General features: G+C 45.7%; 1 protein-coding gene across 1 annotated transcript in view; it reads right to left on the bottom strand.

Moving 5' to 3' along the window:
- Positions 1-17,215, bottom strand: part of USP12 (ubiquitin specific peptidase 12) — a 57,894-nt gene that overhangs the window by 31,859 nt on the left and 8,820 nt on the right. The window lies entirely within an intron of this gene.

The raw sequence follows: 17,215 nt of genomic DNA, 5'->3' as shown, positions 1-17,215 counted from the left end.
TGGGAGGCGGAACCCACAGATAAGGAGGGCCGGCACTTCCTTCTTTCCATTAGACAGCCTACAGTTCTTTATACTAGACAGCCTGTATTTAATACAAATATGAGAAAACACATTTCCCCCACTGCTGTGTTTCGAGTCCTACCTTGAAATCCAGCATTTATCATTCCCAGTTTAAAACTGAAAAGGGTCAGATCAGGCTGGGAGCCAAAGGAGAACTGCCAAAAGAGGCAGGAAAGGCTTCCTGAAGATCAAAGAAGCAAGTGACCCTACAAACCTAGAGCCTGCGGGAGGCACAGGAAGAGGCAAGGGAGGATGTGGACACAGCAAGGAGGAAGTGAGTGCGGCAGGAAGAGGGTGAATCCAGAGAGATGTGAGAAGCAAGCTCCTGTCTCCCAAACCAGAAGACGGAGAAGGAAGACAGGGCTGAGGGCCCACGACTGTTCCCCTGGAAGACGCCATACCCCAACACTAAACCAGAGACGCCGTACCCCGACACTAAACCAGAGACGCCGTGCCCCGACGCTAAACCAGAGACACGTCGTGCCCCGACACTAAACCAGAGACGCCGTACCCCGACGCGAAACCAGAGACGCCGTACCCAGACGCTAAACCAGAGACGCGGTGCCCTGACACTAAGCCAGAGACGCATCGTGCCCCGATGCTAAACCAGAGACGCCGTACCCTGACAGTAAACCAGACACTGTACCCTGACACTAAACCAGAGACGCGGTGCCCCGACACTAAACCAGAGACGCCGTGCCCTGACACTAAACCAGAAATGCTGTACCCAGACAGTAAACCAGACACTGTACCCCAACACTAAACCAGAGACGCCGTACCCCGACACTAAACCAGAGACGCCATACCCTGACACTAAACCAGAGATGCCGTACCCAGACAGTAAACCAGACACTGTATCCCAACACTAAACCAGAGACGCGGTGCCCCGACGCTAAACCAGAGACGCCGTACCCTGATGCTAAACCAGGGACTGTACCCCGATACTAAACCAGACACTGTACCCTGACACTAAACCAGAGACACCGTACCCCAACACAAAACCAGAGACGCCGTGCCCTGACACTAAACCAGAGACGCGTTGTGCCCCGACGCTAAACCAGAGACGCCGTACCCGACGCTAAACCAGACACTGTATCCCGACACTAAACCAGAGACGCCATACCCCGACACTAAACCAGAGACGCCATACCCTGACACTAAACCAGAGACACGCCGTGCCCCGACGCTAAACCAGAGACGCCATACCCCAACACTAAACCAGACACTGTACCCCGACACTAAACCAGAGACGCGGTGCCCCGACACTAAGCCAGAGACATGTCCTGCCCCGACGCTAAACCAGAAACGCCATACCCCGACACTAAACCAGAGACGCCATACCCCGACACTAAACCAGAGACGCCGTATCCTGACAGTAAACCAGACACTGTACCCCGACACTAAACCAGAGACGCGGTGCCCCGACACTAAGCCAGAGACACGTCGTGCCCCGACGCTAAACCAGAGACGCCATACCCCGACACTAAACCAGAGACGCCATACCCCGACACTAAACCAGAGACGCCGTACCCCGACACTAAACCAGACACTGTACCCCGACACTAAACCAGAGACGTGTCATGCCCCGATGCTAAACCAGAGACGCCATACCCCAACACTAAACCAGAGACGCCATGCCCCGACACTAAACCAGACACTGTGCCCTGACACTAAACCAGAGATGCCGTGCCCCGACACTAAACCAGGGACTATACCCCGACACTAAACCAGACACTGTACCCCTACACTAAACCAGAGACGCTGTACCCCAACACTCAACCAGACACTGTACCCCGACACTAAACCAGAGACAATAAACATTTTCATGAGAAAACAAACCATTTCCATAACCTCAGTTTCAGGCATCCTAAAAGTCATCCCAAAGCAGTAGTCCTTCAGAAAAGATGAACCTCAGTAAGCGTCTGAGAACCAACAAGGTCATACCCCTCAGCAGACAGCAGAGTATCACAACCACCGCTCCCTTCTCAGTGAAGCTGAAGAGATCACAGTGCCTCTCCCTACCGAGACAGTAAACGGTGGTTTGTGAGACTTCTGTTCCAATATTCAAGTACACATATATTAGGTCTAACTGCCAAACTGCTCAATCAGAAAACATGGAGCAACGTTTTCCCACTTACAAAAACATGAACCCCTCTGTTTTCCCCAAATCCTGTGTTACAGTAAAGTGAACTATGTGAAAAGTCCCTCACACTTCTGCGAGGAAAATCACCATCCAGCTACAACGTATTATTAAGCTGAAGTGAAATCAAAACTATGTAAATTATTGACTGACTGAATTATTCTGTTACTGTAACAACAGGGTTCATACTCCAGATTCCAGGGGCTAATTGTAATAAAAACTAAAATTATCATCAAACTGAAATAGTTCTGTTAGACACAGACAGGAACTGACTGCAGCTGGCACTGCATGGAGTCCTGTCCAAAACACCCTGCAGAGTGGAAAGACGTCACAGAGACACAGCGGGAAGTTCCTGGGGTCAGGCCCTCCACCACCACTGCTCAGCTGAGAAATCCTCAGCATTAACTATGTCAGAAGGCTTACAACCACAGGCTGTAAAACCCTTCAGAAAAACTGAGGGGAGAATACTTTCTCATTTTATGAAACCAGCATCATCCTGACTCTGAAGCTAGACTAAGACACTATAAACTACAGGCGCTATCCCTTATGAATATAGATGCAGAAACCTCAACAAAGCACTAGTGAACCAAATTCAGCAACATATTAAAAGGATTACCAACCATGACCAAGTGGGATAAACACCCGGAATAAAGCACTCTTACAACTCAAGAACAAAAAAAACAACCCAACCAAAAAATAGGCAAGTGACTTGAACTGACATTTCTCCAAAGATGATATACAAATGGCAAACAAGTACATTTAAAGATGCTCAGGATCACTACTCACTAGGGAAATGCAAATCAAAATCACAAGGTACCACTTCACACCCATCACATTGGCCAGAATCAAGGGGGAGAAATGGAAAACAACAAGCATTGGTGAGGATGTGAAGAAACTTAGTGCTTCCTCCAAAAAGGTAATACGGCATTCCAATATGGCTCAACAATTTCAATCCTAGATACATATTCAAAAGGTCTGAAAACAGGAATGTCAACATTCATAGCAGCATTAGTCATTAAAGGCAAAAGGTAGAAAGAACTCCAAATGTCCATCAAGAGAGGAACAGATACACAAAACGTGGACTAACACAATGGAGTATCATTGAGCCATAAAAAGAAATGAAGTACTTATTCATGCCACGACATGCATGAACTTTGAAAACATTATGCTAAGTGAAATAAGCCAGACCCAAGAGGACAAATAGTGTAGGATTCCATTTACATGCAACACCTCCAACTGGGCAAATTCACAGAAGACAGAAAGTAGATTAACTTCAGATTAAGCAAAGTGTGCAGACAGGGAGGAATGGGGAGTTCTACTGCACGGCCGTGGAGCTCCGGCTGGGGTGATGAAAACATTCTAGAATGAGACGGTGGTGACAGCTGCACGACATGGCAAATGTAACTAATGTTCCTGAAAAATCTATACTTAAGATTACTGAAATGGCAGGGGTTTTTTGTTTATATATCTGACCACAATTTTAAGAAAAAGACCTCGTGCTCAAGGGTCAAGGCTGTCACACTGGGATCCCAAGACAAGAGTTAATCATGCATCCTCCCCCACCATCGTTTTCCTGGAGAGCAAGTCACTACTGAAATCCATAATTTCTTGGGTAAAAAACCTCACCGTGAGGATCGGATAAGGCCAAGCGTTACTTGTTTATAGTGTCACAAGCCCAAAAATATGAGTTAAGCCTTGAAGCAAACAACACCTACCTTCCACTGCTCTAATTGAAAAACCTCAGTAAAATTCACCTTTCAAAATGAACACACGCTTACGTATTTTAAATACAACTAGAACACAATGTTCCAAATGCAGGGAGAAATCAGAGTGGGAGCCTGAGTTTGGGAATGCTACAGAGATCCTGTGTGGGGGCCGCAGCGGGGCCGGGAATCGGGGCCAGAGTCTGAGCCCAAGCTCAGCACCACCTCCCGGACAAGTCACTGAGTCGGTGTGGTCTCCGCACCTCCTAACACAGGAAAACACCTACTCTGCCAAGCTCATGGGGCTGGAAAGCAAACAACGAGAGTGAAGCTTCCCTTTGCAAGGCTATCAGAAGCATCAGTCACTCAAGAGATGGTTTCAACCAAACGGAACAACACAATGGAAAATTCCAACAGAAGACAGCGAACTACCTCACTTGTACTTTGTCTTGGAAGGTACTGGGCAGGTTAAAGAAAACACATAGCTCTTTATCCGAAAGTCTGAAGTTAGCAGCCCCTGGACAGTTGTAATAAATACTAGAACAAGCACCAAATCCCTTTTGTGTGCCTCGTGTAACACCTTATTTAATAAATACTGCAAGTTCACACACTGGAAACAATGCAGAGTGCGGAGGGTAGAGAGTAAAACTAAGGCGTTGTTGGCCGCCCCCTCCCTTCAGGTCCTTTCCCCAGAGACACCGGCTGCTAACAGCGTGGTCTCAGCTCTACAGCGGTTATTATCACAGCTGTAAATTACAGACGTCTCGTCACCAGCTTTAAACCTGCTCTGCAAATGAGAAGCTGGCACGCACACACCTCCGCTTCTCCTTCCCCACGCCACATCCTAGTTTTTATTACGAATTACTGGGTATAAGACTGCTTTAGGGAATCTCATAATTCTATATTTAACTCTCTAGCCAGATTCACCAATCTCATAAAGTAGGTAAATTACTGCCGTGAAACTCTCCTTCTACGTCTCTCCTTCCTCCCCATCCCTACTACCTGTTTACCTGGGCAGGGGCTGGACCACTCACATCTGCTTCTGTGACAATTCACCCACCACACTTCACTCACAAAACAGGAGGTCCATAGATAGCGGCTCAGAGGACAGCCAATGCCGCCAGGGAGCTCGACTCGAAAGCAGACAAAAAGACGTTGAGTAACTTCGACGTAAGAAAAGGTGAGTTACAAGGGCGACAAAACTTTACAAGTAACTATCAAAAAACAAACAAACAAAAAAAATCATCGCTGCGACAAAGGCAGTTCAGGAAAGTCAACAAGAAAAAACCTAAGGAACAGACATGGGGCCCTGGGACATTTAACTATTGTCACTTAAAGGAGAATCTTTCAAGTTTCCTGTTCTCTTTCTCGCTCCCTGATTTCCCTTAAGTGTCTGGAAACCCCCGCTTAGCAGATCCAACTTGTGAAAGACAGCCAGCATCTGTGTCTCTGGTTGGGATTCCTCCCCACTGGTCCTGAAAGAGCTGGGAGGGGCAAGGAGCCACAGCGCCACAGTGCGTGGCTGGGGGTGGCTGCATCGTAGGCTGGCCCTAGGTCTGCGGGGACCCAGCCCATCACATGCCGGTCCCTGCTCTCTCCCCAGCCCTAACGGCCAGGCCGCCCACCCCCAGACAGAAGGTCAGCCACTCTCTGCAAAGACCAGGTCTCTGGCCTGACCCCACGTGCCCACTACTGTGTCAACAGTAAGCAAGAAGGCTCCCTGACCGGACTCTCCCAAGCCAGAGGCTAGACATGATTACCATGGTGACGGCGACACAGCCACAGCCGACTGTGAATGGCAGATTCCAAGTTCAAGCTTCCACAGGGGCTCCCTGGGGAGGACCACAGCTGGCTGGTCTGTTTTTTGCTTTTTTTCTTTCCCATCACTACTTTCCAGTCCTCTAGGAATCCCTCAAAGGATCTGGGGCATCAGTAATGCCGCTCACCCTCTAGCTCTGTTGCAGTTTAACAGACGAAGCACCAACAGCCAACCACTCAGCACATGCACACAGACACACCTTTCTGTGACTCCCACAGATGGTGCCACTGAAGAAGAAGACGCGCGTGTGCTCACACTGGCCACAGGGTCTTTTATAGCAGATCTCGTATGAAGTAAGAGTTTTTATATCAACAAGCATCACTTCCAGTAGTCTGCTCTCCACACAACACTAATATATCTAAATCCTATAACAAGCTCTGCTAATAAACATCTACAGTCATGAAAGGAGTCCTCCTTGGTGCTAAACCAATCTCAGCGGAAACTCGCACACCACAGCAAAGGCTATTCCACTCAGACCGCTGTTCCCTGCAGTCACATCCAACAACGCTTTCTTATTACATCCAGAAATGTAAAAGAAACTCATAGATCCCTTATCTACTTCAGAATAGTTTTTATAAATTAGAACACATTTGAAAACTTATTTTATTAGTCACACTACGACTGTGTCACCAAACTCCAAAGAAAAGGACTAAAGGACCGCTCTCTATAGCGATGCTATTCCCACGGGATAGAACACGGAGAGAAGCAATGTGCAGACCAAAGGTGACTCAACTTCAAAAATATCCTTATCGTATTTGGTCTGCCGTCTAGAACCATCTTCCACTATATTCTGAAACTGACACAGAGGCGGGGAACAGGTCTCCTCTATTCAGTCTGAGGAGGGAAATGTGAGTCCGAGGTGGGCACACACACATCACCTGCCCATACACATGGTGCTCCCTCTCCCAGATCCCAGAGAATAGGGGCCTGCTCTCCATTCATGTCCCCTAAAGTCTCTCCTACTACCAAAAATACTCTCACAGTTACTTCATTCTGAACAGCAAAGAGTAAGCCAAGGAAGTCTGAAACAACCCTAACAAATGGTAATTCTAATTCCTCTAGAGAAGAAGTAAGGAACCTGAACACAACTTGAACATAACTTCATTATGCTAGAGATGTAATCTCATTACAGAATGTGATGAATGTTATAACAAAGAAGCTTTAAAAATCACTTTACAGGGAACTGCCCTGGGGGTCCAGTGGTTAAGACTCCGAGGTCCCAATGCAGGGAGTCTGAGTTCGATCCCTGGTCTGAGAACTAGATGCCACATGCCACATAACTAAGACCCAGTGCAGCCAAATAAATAAAATAAATATTCTTTTAAAACTCACTTTTATAAAGGAGAGACTAGGTCAGCAATCAGTGATACATTATGTGGGGATATCAGCAAACAGGCAGACAAAAAACAGTGGTCCATAGTCTGTGAACAGGAATGCCATCCCAAGCCACAGTATCCACCAGCGTCATAAAAAGAGACTTACACGCAGTGCACTTAAACGAGAGAGATGCCGTGCTGACCAGCTGGGCCAGGTGACAGAGACATCAGGAACAAAACACTGCTGCTAGAGGCACCTACAAGCAGCCTGAAGATGAATGAAGCAGCGTCATAAAATGAATGAAAACATTCACAGTTTTGTTTTTTTTTTTAATCTCAGATCTCTAAGTGTAACAAAATTTATAAATTGAATACAGGTAACGCTTTACGGTATCAGCTGCACCACCAAACATTTTACATAAACACTTAGCCACTGAGGTCTATGAAATACACAAATCCTAAGATATCTGCTGCTCTCTACGGAGGATACTACCATACATCAAGTGCAGCCAGGAGTACGCTGGGGAGGGGGCCAGGACACGTCTCCCCCACCCAGAACACATGAGCTTTGGTGAACAGGGTTCCTTCCGGCTAGAACTCAGGCAGGATCCCATCTAGGAATCCTCCCACCGCAGGCCTGAGTTACTGCGGAGTCTTGTTATCAAAGGACTGCTTCGCCATCACAGGTCCATGTGGAAAGCAATAAGGATTCTGAAATGACTTTGCACACATGTGTGTAGCTGCCTACCCACTTGGCACCACCAGGACAAAGCAAGATGTGGACTAGGTGATCCCTATTTGCAGGGAACCCACAGTGTAGGAGAGGAGAACCAGGAAAAGTTAATTTCAGTGATAACATGGTACCTGGGATTCACCTCAAAATAACCCAGGAGGCGTACAGCAGGTGGGAAGGAAGAAGACATAGGCTGGTCAAGAGACGCTCTGGGCTGCAGATGGTGCACAGCGGCACGTGACTGAAGCGTCGACCCGAGAGACGTCTGTTTTTCTTTAGGAAAGAAGACTGCGCTTGGTTAAAACAGAATGGGAAACATGATGAACTGCCAAAGAAGTGATTCAGATAACAAATTCATTTAGAAAGAGGCGGCCCGTCACAGAAAATAATCACAAGTAGGACGTTTACCACACAAGGGAAGAAACAGGCCTCAGTTAGGCTGACTTCACACTGACAAGCTGCGGGGATGGCATCACTGTGGTGGACAGAGTTAAAGGGCTCCCCTCGAAAGCAGGAAGGGCCGGCAGCTTGCTTCTAACCAACAGAATCTGACGAAGGTTGTGGGACGAGTCTTTGGTGGTAGAAGACTCTGCACCGCTCCCTGGCGTGCTGTCTGACTCACTGGCTCTGAAGGAACAGGCTGCCAGGCGCTCAGAGGACCGTCCCAGGACAGACGGGGGCCACGTGCAGGGGAGGGCTACCTGGAGGAGGGGTCCCACGGACAAGAGGTCCCACGGCCAGGAACTGGAGGTGACCTCTCAGTGCTGAGGGTTGTCTCCCACAGACAGCCAGCCAAAAGCCAGGCCCCCACAACCTGTGCCCTCTGCAAGGCTACAGCTGGTGCCCTGGCCAGAGGTCAGCTCTCATCAGAGCCTCACCTGGCAGTGGATCTGCTAGATGACAGGCGCATGCTGGTTTAAGCTGTGAACTTTGTGACGATCTTCAATTTTGAAGCTCTCCATTTGTCACAGTTTGTGCAGCTTGCCTCTTTTAGTTTTGCCATCATTCTATCTCTTGAGTTTAAAGAAACACTGATTCTGGAACTCCAGGATACAACAGAGGTCGATGTTCACCCTGCAGGAGGACCACGGTGCCCTGCTCTGCCTGAGACGGTGTGAGCCAGGTGTCAGCAACACCTTTCAGTCCCAGAGGGCCCCAGGTGAGATGAGAACGGGCCCTGCAGCCTTGTATTCACATTCTACACCTTAAATCGTTATCTTCCCAAGCACGACTGCACCTTTAATTCTTTTCAGTTTGCTCCAACTGAACACACTACACATCTCTAATTCAGTTCAATCGCTCAGTCGTGTCCAACTCTTTGCGACCCCATGAATTGCAGCACGCCAGGCCTCCCTGTCCATCACAAACTCCCAGAGTTTGCTCAAACTCGTGCCCATCGAGTCAGTGATGCCATCCTGCCATCGCATCCTCTGCTGTCCCTTTCTCCACCTGCCCCCAATCCCTCCCAGCATCAGGGTCTTTTCCAACGAGTCAGTTCTTCACATCAGGTGGTGAAAGAATTGGAGTTTCAGCTTCAGCATAAGTCCTTCCAATGAACACCCAGGACTGATCTCCTTTAGGATGGACTGGTTGGATCTCCTTGCAGTCCAAGGGACTCTCAAGAGTCTTCTCCAACACCACAGTTTAAAAGCATCAATTTTTCGGCGCTCAGCTTTCTTCACAGTCCAACTCTCACATCCCTACATGACCATTGGAAAAACCAAAGCCTTGACCAGATGGACCTATGTTGGCAAAGTAGTGTCTCCGCTTTTTAATATGCTATCTAGGTTGGTCATAACTTTCCTTCCCTAACTATTACCATTAACATTTTGCTGGACTTTGCCCAGATTAATGATTTCTTTGGTAAAGAAGTTCAGCATACAGATCAAAATATAACATTTAAGCTCCAGACACATTCAACAGAACTTTCCTTAGTTTACATCTAATGGAGGATGTAATATTTATTATTATATATATTATATATATATATATATATAATATATTATATAAATAGAATATTTATTATTTCTATAATGCTGATACATCCAATATTCCTATAGTGGTAAGGTTCCTCCAGCTTGTGCTACATATGTGTATAAAACTGTTTCTAAAACAGTTGTTCTTAGATAAAAATTTAATGTCAGAAACTTCTTTAGAAAGACAGAGCTTTCCTACAGCAATTCCATACACCCAACTGAAGTCACTCAGTCGTGTCTGACTCTCTGCGATCCCATGGACTGTAGCCTGCAGGGCCCTTCTGTCCATTGGATTGTCCAGGCAAGGGTACTGGAGTGGGTTGCTGTTTCCTTCTCCAGGGGATATTCCAGGCCAGGGATCAAACCCATATCTCCCACACTGCAGGCAGATATTTTACCACCTGAGCCACCAGGGAAGCCCTAGGCCCACTCTAAATTATTTTATGTGGTCCGTGCATGCTAAGTCTCTTCACTTGCGTCCAACTCTGCTACCCCTGGTGGACTATAGCCCACCAGGCTCCTTTGTGCATGGAATTCTCCAGGTAAGAATACTGGAGTGAACTGCCATGCCCTCCTCCAGCAGATCTTAGGATATATATAAATGCAGGTGAAGTCACACACAGGTATATGTCGTACATGACAGCCAGCATTAGAAAACTGCCATGGCTTGTCACAGGTGAGAAATGGATTGTCAGGTGGAAGGAAGCCCTGATTTTGAGATGATCCATCAGAATCTGCCCACTTAGAATTCAATTCCTTTACTGAACATGTAACTTTTAATCAAAGGGTTAATTTCTCCCACTAGAACCTAAACTAAGAAAGAGCTAAGTAGAACTCAGAACCACCCCAGAAAGGGGGTCTGAGGCCTCAGACTTTCCAGCCGCCGACGGTGCCTGACACCAAGCAACTCCACCATGTCCTGGGCAGACCCTTTGCAGGGTCTGTCCCTTCCTTTCCACTTACCCCAAAACTGCCTGAATTTTGACTGGGGATTTCCACCTGCAATAAGAGGGTAATGTATAGACAGGTCAAGCGAAGTACTACTATGTAATTAAAATTTACCTTGCTGATACAGGGAATTCATAATTTGATTGAGTATATAGTCAGCCATGAAAACACAGGGTTCCTCAAAGACTACTAAGAGTTGAAGAAGGGAGCTAACATTTACTGAGCCAGACCCCTGACATACTACCTCGTTTACTCCTCCTAGTAACCTCGTTCAGCCGTGTCTGACTCTGCGACCCCGTGGACTCTAGCCCGCCAGGCTCCTCTGTGCATGGGCTTTCCTGGGCAAGAACACTGGAGCAGGTTGTCATTTCCTTCTGCAGGGAATCTTCCCAAGCCAGGGATCGAATTCACATCTCCTATAGCCAGGTGGGTGTTTTACCACTGAGCCACCAGCAAGCCTCCCAGTAACCTCGGAGCAGTGCTTCTGGACAAGTGGTTGAGTGAGACAGTTATAAACCAAGACTTTGGACCCAGACTCGAGGGATCTGAACCCTAGATCTGCATGATGGTAGGAAAACTCCTTCAGCTTTTTGTGCCTCAGTTGGCTTCCCTGGTGGCTCAGCTGGTAAAGAATCTGCCTGCGATGCAGGAGACGTGGATTCGATCCCTGGGTTGGGAAGATCCCCTGGAGAAGAGCACGGCTACCCACTCCAGTATTCTGGCCTGGAGAATTCCATGGACCGTATGGTCCATGGGGAAACAAAGAGTCGGACACGACTGAGCGACTTTCACTTTTCCCATCTGTAAAGGATGACAACAGTTCCAACCCCACAGAGCTACAGTGAAAACTAAATCGTTCATGTATGCAAAGGGCTTAGAATAATGACAAGCTCGCAGTTAGCACTAGCCAGCTATTACGCACATTATGTGAGGCCCACTTTATACAGAAAATAAACTCAAGGGTTGAAGGCAATAGGCCCACGGCTGTAACTAACAAATGGCGGAGGGGAAAGCCCAACACAGGTCAGCGTCACAGAGCACCCCCTCCTCATCACACCCCCTCCCCATGTCAGGTCCGCCTCAGGTCACTATGGAAGTGCAAGAACTTCCCCAGGAGTATTCTTGAAAAACAACAGGCAGCAAAACAGGAGACGCTGAGTCCCACCTTCCCAGGTGGCAAGAGCAGCCCCTCTGCATGAACCGCGTGTCACAACGTGGCTGAAGCACAGTAACTCTCCCGCTAAAACAGGCCTTATCCCTTTGGCTAAGGAACTGAATTATATACACTGTTTCTGCGGGAGAGTCAATGAGCACCAACCGACTGACTTTCAAAAAGGCCTTTGGAAGTCAGTCTGTTGGCTGGAGACTTCCTGCATAACCACTCTCTTCCAATGCTTGCCATTCCAGTTTGGCAGCTTTTCAGAAGGAAGGGCAAATTAATAATAATGTACACTAGCTCCCATAGAGCTTCAATCTAAACCACGATGCTGAAGGAGTTCATTCAGAATCTGCTCATCACTGAAATATCAGGACTTCAGATTTAGCTCCCCTGCACCACATACTTACTCTTTTGACCATTGTCAAAAGGTTCTTTTTAAACTCCAAAACTGTAAATCTGTAACACCAAACTCTGGTTGTCAGAAGAGAGAATGAAAAACAACAAAAATAAACATATCTTGGTTTCCAAGAGGTCAGAGAATAGAAAGATACAAGAGCAAATAAAATGTCTGCTATGAGAGCACTAGCATTAATAATTAACTCAATTACCCACAAGACGGTAAGAGCATATTTAATAATACAAATTGTGTTTTAAAAATCATGTCTGCCATGTATGGAAAAGACCAGGAGAGATACAAAAACATGTTATCAAATACAAGTAAATGATTAATGGGTTACTGGTGACTTTTGGCTTCTTTACACATTGCTGTCCATCACATTTTTTTCCTTTTATAATCAGTAAGACAGTAAAATTTCTTAGTAAGTATCCATGTAACTAAAAGAAAACATCACACATCTGTGAAAGACTTGGGAGTGGGAAGCTGGGTAGAAGGTAGCAAATGATCAATCACAAAGGAAAAAAAAAAAAAATCATACAGCTAGCCAACTACATCCACTTCCAGAAAATGTCAGCCATCATTGGTTTAACACAGTATTAAGTGTCCACCACTGCAGAGGTCCAATCTTGGCTCACAAGGGACGTTAGAGGTATTTACACTAGTTAGTTTAAAAGACACTTAAACTGGTTGCTCCCTCCTCACCACCAAAAAACTATAACTCTTTAAGTCCCTATCTGATTTCTGAAAGGATTGAGATGGCAATGTTCCTTTAAGCCACCTGTTATGAACTGAACTGTGTCCATTCCCACCCTCCTCACCAAAAAAAAAAAGAAAGATGTATGTAAAACTTAACTCACAGCAGCGTGGATTGTGACCTTATTTAAAAACTGGGTCTTTACATAAGTAATCAAGCTAGAATGAGGTCACTAAGGTGAACTCCAATTCAGTATGACTGGTGTCCTTATAAAAAGGGGAATTGAGACACAGACACGCACAGAGGAAAAACGATGGGAAGGGACACAGGGGAAGGTGGCGATCGACAAGCCACGGGACACCTGAGGCTCAGACTTCCAAGTGAGGCTCTCAGATGCTGGCGGCGGGGCGGGGAGCTCAGCACCTTCCAAGGGGGCAGTACACTGTCAAGACCGTGGACTCAGACTCTGGCCTCCAGACTGTAAGACAATAAATTTCCCTTGTTCTAAGTCATTCAGTTTGCAGCTCCTGTTACAGAAGCCCTAGGAAGCTAATACACCATCCGATAAGCATGCAGGACGCCCTCAAGAGCACTGCCTTTCCAAAGAGCTCACACCGAGCAATTTCATCTGCAGCATAAATACTCAGCAAGGCCAGTCTAAAGGCATGCCAGTATACAATTCATGAAAGGAATTCATACTATCATCTCATTTTAGTTTGCTTCCAATTTTCTTATGAATGTCTTCTGTGAGAATATTTGTAACATTTAACTACAGTAATATATTCTTGATTGAGACACAATGATTTTGAATGAATTTAATCACTTTGGCCTATGAAGTTGATATAACTGAAATGTACCCCCCTAAAAAAAAAACCTAAACTTCCAACTGAATGGAATAGGCATTTAACATGAACCCGAATTTAAGAATCTATAGATCATAAATACACAGACCCACAACCAGGCCCATGATACTGAAAATACTGAAAGTCAAAGACAAGGAGAAAAAATTCAAAGCAGCACGAGAGAAAGGATAAGTCACTTAGGAAGGGACGCCAGTAAGACTGACCGTTGACTTCTCAGCAGGAGCAAGGCTTGAGGAGGTAGGGTAATGCATTCAAAGTGCTCCCTTTTAAAATCCTCATTTTGATAGTTCAAAACAGTTTATGCAACCTCAGAGGCGATATCTACCAGCCCACGTCTAACACAAGGGGGAGAGCTGGGAGGATGAGGGAGGCAGCCACCCCACCTCAAAAGTGACCATGGAGATGACCCAGCTCATCACTAACACAACACCCAGGGGTGTTAAGAACCACAGCGCAGTTCCAGGAGCGCAAAGGAGAGAAGATGACATCTGGGGTCAAACACTGCAACCACGGGGGAGAGGCGGGAGGACACGCGAGAGGCAGCCACGCCACCTTGAAAGGACAAAAATAAAAACAAACCACAAGCAGAGATGAGGAAAGGTGAGAGAATCCACTTCTGTCTTTTCGGTCGAAAAGGGCAATGTATGAATGTCTTCAAACAAGAAGACAATGAGGCAGATTTGCAAGCGTGGTCATGGGGCAAGGGCTGGATTTTCACAGGGAAAACCCACCAGAGCGCTCACAGGTGCCTCCCCCTAGGCTTCTCCTGCTGGGCTGACCGCTCCCCTTGGGCACCTTCTTAACCAGGGAGACGAAGCGTCCTGTGGGCTAGCTGCGTCCCCTCCTTCGAGTTAAAATATGCAGCAAAAACAAATGAAACTCACTAGTAAACTAGAGAAACTAGTCTCAAAAAAAAAAAAAAAATGAACTGTCTTTTTAAAGAATGACATGCAAATTAACGAAAACAAAAATGATGAATTTGCCTAGCAGAGTCGTGAATACAGTACATGGGGTTTCGTTTTTGATCAGCTGTATCTAGTTTTGAGCCTTTGACATTTCAAAACTGTTCAGACTTCTGCTCACCTTTAGCGTCTCCCTCAGGGGGACACACAGAACACTTGATTTCCATTCCTCACCTGCTCCTGGAGGAACCAAAGCCGCATCATTCACGGCCAAAGTCTGAAACCATCTAAACATGCTGTCTTGCTCTGTAGAAACCAGAAGACCCTTCCTCTGCTATTTCAAGACACATCTTCCTCATGCAGACTTCAAAGTACCAACTGCTACGCCAAGGTACCACCTTAATCAGCCTGCAGAAGAGCCCCTGTGTGAAGCAGATTAAACACCAGGGAATCGTCCCAACATCAGGGAAAGCAAACAAACAAACAAAAAAAAACAACTGTGAACAACATTCTAGGGAAAAAAGAAAAAAAAATTCTTCAAAGTGACAGTGGCTGGCTTTCTGGACTGAGGTTCAGAGCAGAGGAAATGTTTTTGTCTACAGGATCTCACATTATAAACATCTTTCCCACTCCAGAGAACAGGGGGCTCTTATTTTCTTCTTTCCTTGCCCCTAGACTTTTACTCCACGCTTCCTTTGTGCCCAGATGGGCTCTCTTTCTACAATCCTAATTTGAAAGAATTACTAAAGCTCTCTTTTCAGGCATTCCTGAAAAACCCAGGTAGACGAATACTATAGAGAGTAACACAATTGAGTCACTATAATTTTAGACCTTAAAAAAAGTCACTAGAAGGAAACGACAAGAAGTTAGCTGACATCACAAGTAAACTGCTCCCTCACAGCACAGTTTGGCAAAGAACTGCATGTTGTAGGAGAACCAAGCCCACAGATACCTCATTAGAAAAAAAAGAAAAGAAAAAAAAAGTCCATGAACCATAAATTCCTAAAAGACTTTTTCTATGAAAGAGAACCCAAAACTGTGCTTCATCAGTTACCTGAACACCGCAAGACCAGGATCACTAAAATACTCATTTTCAAACTCGGCACTGACTTCTACTTCGTCAAAGGGAACCTGGGAGCCCGCTGCCACACCACAGCCCAGGCAGCCAGACACGCCTCGCCCTCTGTCCCTGAGGACGAATGCCCATCACCAGCCACCACGGGGATCTCCATTTATGTTTCCAGTGCAAAGAAAGCGGTTCCACAAAGATCATCTCCCTTCACGGGCATTCTCTCATTTGATCTAATGGGGAGAATGATTCCATCTCACAGTTAAGTGGTCCATTCAAATATACATATAATTAGTAAGTGGAGTGGGACTCAAAGCTACACACACACACACACACACACACACACAGAAAGCTTAGAAATTAGGGACAAAAAAATTCCCATTTTAAGAAATTTTATTTCTTAAAAAAATTCTTGTTTAAAAAGGAAAGAAAAATAATTTTATCTCAACCATGAAAGAGGTAACGTATTGCCTTGTAGATACCATCACGGACTAGGGAGTCAAGAAACACGGATTTCACCCCCAGTCACTTTGGGGACGACTTGAAGCTTGTTTTTGTACTCTGTGAAAGTGGGGCTAATATTCCCTGAGCTTTCCTCGCTCTGAAAGGATCTTCAAGATGACAGACGTGAGAAGGAGTATGAGACTAACAAAAAAAAAAGACTAAATGATCCTAAAATATCTAGAAAAGCTATCTGTACATTAAGTTCTTAGAGGTGGTGATAGTATTGTGTTATTGTCATATACATTGTCCTTTTGTTTTACAAAGGTTTTTAAGCATAATGAATAAAACAGCTTATTTCTTCCATTTTACTTTGGTTTTCTGTTTATCTTCTTCTTCTTCTTTTTTAATCTTATCTTTCCTATTTTCCTGCCCTCAGAAGTTTCAGCTAGTTTGGAAGCAAGGAAAATCATTTCTTGTGTAGGTATATATTTAACCTTGATTTTTACCATGCATATACAACTTTAAATTTTCTAGTACTGTTTTTTGGATAGGGGACAAGACTTTTAACAAGTTTTTAACTACCATTAAATAGTCCCTTCTACTTCATCATGTTATTGTCGCCATCTTTCTTTAAAAACAACTTTTTAACAATCAATGTAGTAAAATTTACCAATGTTCCTTTATCTCAACTCTCCTCTGAACTTACACCTTCTCAGGATAAATGCAGATCCCAGGAGGCTGCACCTCTGCTCACCCCTGGAATCCCCTCTCTTCCTGCCCACACAGTGACTGACTTCCTTGCACTAAATTCAACCCTGAATATTCACTGGAAGGACTGATGCTGAAACTGAAGCTCCAATTTTTGGCCATCTGATGCAAAGAGCCAACTCACTGGAAAAGACCCTGATGCTGGGAAAAGACTGAGGGCAAGAGAAGGGGGCAGCAGAAGATGAGATGATTATATGGCATCACTGACTCAATGGACACAAATT

This window comes from Cervus elaphus, chromosome 30, assembly GCF_910594005.1.
Source record: "Cervus elaphus chromosome 30, mCerEla1.1, whole genome shotgun sequence".
Taxonomy (NCBI): Eukaryota; Metazoa; Chordata; class Mammalia; order Artiodactyla; family Cervidae; genus Cervus; species Cervus elaphus.
Note: the sequence above shows the minus strand (reverse complement) of the source record. Positions and strands in the feature narration are given on the sequence as shown.